This window comes from Grammomys surdaster, unplaced genomic scaffold (assembly GCF_004785775.1).
Source record: "Grammomys surdaster isolate TR1022 unplaced genomic scaffold, NIH_TR_1.0 125581, whole genome shotgun sequence".
Lineage (NCBI taxonomy): Eukaryota > Metazoa > Chordata > Mammalia > Rodentia > Muridae > Grammomys > Grammomys surdaster.
Genome location: NW_021620427.1, coordinates 2,147,235 through 2,152,052, shown reverse-complemented (window position 1 = coordinate 2,152,052; position 4,818 = coordinate 2,147,235).

Sequence of the window (4,818 nt, the reverse complement as noted above, 5' to 3'; positions counted from 1 at the left end):
AAAGGTATTCACTTGTGTAGGGTGAAAAATAGATTCAGAGGGAAACAAGAAAGAAAGTAGAAGACTCAATCTAAAAAACTACCAGTGACTATGCCCTACTTCCAAATAATCCACTCAGGTAAGAACTCAAACAGATTAATTATTCATGAATGTTCATCTACATGTTTATGACCCGATTGATTCTCAATATTTCCACTGGATGAGGATGAGGGCTTCAACTTGTCAGTCATTTCGGAGGACCGTGCAGAATTGCACATATTTACTGTGCTAGGGATTTCAAAATCTAAAGAAGAAAATAGAACTCAAAGTAAGAGTCTTCTAAAGATTTACAAAATGTCAATTAAGAAAAAAAAGAGACAAAAAACAAGAAACATTCTATAAAAAAGAAACCAAATATATTTGGGGAAATAAAGTTGATACTTTAAAACAAATAATCTAACCATTAAATAATTGCATAATAAAAATAGTGAAATATCTTTAGAGATGAAAGAAAAATATTGTGCTCATAGATACTGGGAATGTATCAGCAAATATATCATGAGATTAAATTGAAACATTAATAATAGTATAGATATATCTTAAGAGTTCCCCAAAAGTGCAGAATTAGAAATAGAAAATCATTTACTAATATAGTATCTGGAAATATTTAATAGTGGAGATAATATATGGATACTTAGCTGCAATTACCATCTTTGATCTAAGCAATGGAAAGAATATCAAGCAAATTCCTAGTTGAATATGCTAAACTGAAATCTTGAATAGATATTGAGAATGTTATTACATAAAGAATCCATACTTCCATATACATATCAAGATTTTCTGTCTTGTTCTACATGTTTATCAAAAAGGACAATTCATAGTTCATAGATAACAAAATCTCTAATTGGTTTTAAGCTTAGGATAATCAGTAAAGGCTGTAAGTATTTGGAAATTATAGTGGATTTAACTCAAATTTTTATTAAGAGGAAGAGTAGTTTTTATGTTTATGGTATGACAGCATATGACACCTATAGAACCTTAATAAATATGATCCAAATTGATTAGATTCACTGGATGGAAATTAAAAACAAAAAAGAAGACTTTGATTAAAAGGTGTATAATAGTGTATTAATTTAATTTGCTGCATTTTTTAGCAGCTATAGTAAGAAAAATAATTTCAGGAGAACAGTAAGTGAATTTAAATTATTAAGCAATAACTGTTCCAGGTACCTGTAGATAAGTGTTATTAATGACCTTTGTGGTGTTTTCCTGGTATTGTCTGAGTCTATAGGACAGTCAGTGTGATCAAGAGGGTTCCCCAGCACTAAGCTTTCATCGTGTTACACTACTTAGCACTGACTTTAGACAAGTATTTTCCATGGAAGATGTCATAGGAGTCAGCTGGGAGCCCATTCTGGGAACCATCCAGAGGAATGCTTTCATATGTCCTAGGATGGGACTAGGGATTTCATATTCAAGCATAAATTCTGAAAGATGAATATAGAGTGGATCCAGAAACATTAGTCTTAATAGTTATACATTATGTGTTGCCTGAGTCTGCTGTCATTCCTGGTATTCCCCTTGGAGGCAGTGGATAACAACGTGCAGAATCAAGGGCACTGATTCCAGGAGCAGGTGAGAATTCGGAAGCAAGCTTGTTTATTAATTCTTGGGGAGTACCTTTTTTATTCTCCACTGGTGTCCCATTGGAGCTTGGTGTCCCAAGCAAGCATGCCCTCCAAATGGCAGTTTCCAATGGGCTGTCATTGTTTGTGTCACCAATCTCCAGGTTCTCAGGTAGGCTTACGTTTGGCCTTCATGTAGAAGTTGCCTCCAAGGCTGCACCGGAATAGATATTGGTTTCAAGCTTTTAATCAAAGACCAGCAAGTCAAAGAATGGATGAGTAAAATTCTTCTCTAACTCTGGCTGGTGGACTTCTGGTTTTATATATACATAAATCTTGAGTTTGCATATTAGTTTTATTAGCATTTCTTTATTCTTACATTTTTTTCTGAAGTGTTTCGCCTCTGCTTATGTTGTTAACTTTGATATTTGCATAAGGGAGGACTTGTAGATAAAGGTCCATGGCATTTGTATATGAAGTTCAAAGCTTGATGTTGGATGACTTCCTTAATGGCTTACACATTCACTTTACATAATCAGGCAGAGAGAGTCTTCCTCATAACTCTGATTTTTCCAGCTAGGTTACTCCTTCTTTCTGCCTTCTAAGAGCTGGTGGACCTCTATGTTGAACTAGCATGTACTTGGATTATGGGATCTGAACTCTGCTCCTCATGCTTGCCCAGAAGTCACTTTATGCAATGAGCCATCTACAATCCTGGTGACTTTATAATTTTCCTCATTGTAAAGGGACTGAAGCTGGATGTTAATATGTGACTTTCAAATATTTAAATGCACTTTTATAAGTACATTTGTAATTGGCAATGCTTTAGCCTCATATTTTAATCTGTCAATCAGCTTTTTCAGAAATATTTGCCAGTCTAGATAAAATACATTTTATACTTGGTAGATTCTCAAGTCTGGGTTATATATCTAAAGTGGAACAAACATACTAGGGATTTCTTTAGTAAATATAACTCTTACTGATCCATTGGTATATACTGTGATAAGACATTGAGAATAGTAGACTTTGGATACTTTATGAATATAAATGATGGTTGCAAATACCTATCTTTTTTTTTAAGATGAGGGGATAGTTAAGTATGAATGCCCACATAGGGATTCTAAGTATTCTGCTGGTGAAGAAATCATCATAAAATAGTGGTTCTCATGTTTATACATTAGTTTTAACTTACACACTTCATACCCTAGTGTTCCATGATATCTATATTTTTTGCTACATGAAATATTCATACTAGATAGAAGAAAAATCTTACTAAGTTATCACTTTAATTTCAATTGTGTGCAATAATGTGTGGATATATTTGAACTGTGTGCAGGAATATATGTTTGTATTACTTTAGGCAATGAAATATACTTATAGTATATTAAAATAAATGGATGTTTACCACTCATTTATTGTATAAAATTCGATGTGCCAACCAAGAAGGTAATGTTCTGTTTAGGCCTTACATTCAGAAACTAAGAATAATCTTTAATTTATCTTAATCATTTTAAGGAAGGCACTGTAAACCAATATACTTTATTCTATGTAAGATGTGAAGTACTATGTAAAATACATCTTCAATTCATTAGAATGCATATATGTCATTTTGATGTATTGATTTAATATCTTCCTTTTAAATCACAAACCCATGACTTGGGTTATATTTTAAAAGGTTTTATTATTCTGTTGAGTAAATTTGGTTCGGCCCCCGTTAATTCAAAGCCAGCATCACTGAAGCCTTTCCTATCTAAAAATCAAACAATTCTTCCTTTGCTCTTAGGACTTATAAAATTGAGCACAAGCATTGTCAAGCTCGTTGCTGTCTCTTTACAGTAGAAGAGACATCTAGTACTGCATAGGCTCATGGGAGAGTTTTAAAGGTTTCATGGAATTCCTGCCACTGTAGTAGAAAGCTTCTTTTCTGAGTAGTAGAAGTGCTGTTTCCCAGGTTAAAAGAATAGTACTATTTAAATAGCCTGAGTTGATGCATACACTGTAATTTTATGATATTGAGTTCTATTAATTTTGCTTCAATGTTGTCATAATATTTATAAATTGACATCATATAGTATCCAAAGATTAAAATGTCTTGGTATTTCAAAGGATGCCTGTGTTAAGACTGATCAACTACGTTGATAACTCAACTTTATCTGCAAAAAAGTATTTTTGAGTATCTTGTGTACCCTAAGCAAGTTTTATGAAAATTCAATTAGAATACATGTTTCACACATCTAGTAAAGTAGAAATGATTTTAATAATATTATTTTAATTTTACTAAATATTTAAACTTCATGTTTTCAGTTATTTAATCACAATACTGGGATATGTTCACTTCTCAGAAACTTTGTGTAGAATTATAGTTGATTATGAATTGAGTTATTTAGTGCCAATAGAATTTAATTTAAATTCTTTCTAGATCCTTCTGTACTAAACTGAACTATCCAGAGATATTTTATTAAATTTAATGTCCTTGAAAGTTTATGATTCTATCAGACTTAAGACCTCTAAAATCATTTACTTATTTCTTTTTTACATATTCTATAAATAATACTGACCCTTAAATAGTACATGCAGCTTAAGTGTGCCTCCTCATTGTAGTAATAGACTGTAATCCACAAAGAATCATATTTGAGAAAAATGTCCTGTCTTCTCTATGAAAATAAGGATGCTTAAAAAAACAATGCATTCTATCTATTTTCCTGTTAACATCATTCATTCTGAAGTGACTGTAAACAAAATATTTATAATATTTATACAGGCATTGGCAACAGAAACAATCTTTACTATGATGATTATGTGTTAGAAATTATGAGAAATAAAAATATATTTCTAAAATGTATTTTTAAAATCAAGTCAGTATCGAAGCCCAAGTCTTATGCATGCTAGTCAAATCTTCTAACACTGATCTTCATCTCTATTTTTTAATAAGGATTACTTACTAAAGAGACTTAGATGGTTATTAACCAACTGTATGCTTGAAATTCGAAAACAGAATAAGAGTGTTTATATCTGTAAGGAATCCAATTTAAGAACTTTTTATGTTAATATAAACAAATAAAAGTTCAGAAAGATTTAGAAAATTCACAATGAATAATTTAATTTGACAGGAATTTATACTTGAGCCATTGAGAAAGGAGAAAAGTGCCACTTCCCTTCCTCCCTTTCCTGGTCCTGTGGGCTGGGGCAGACACAGAGTTGGTCTGCTCCTGTC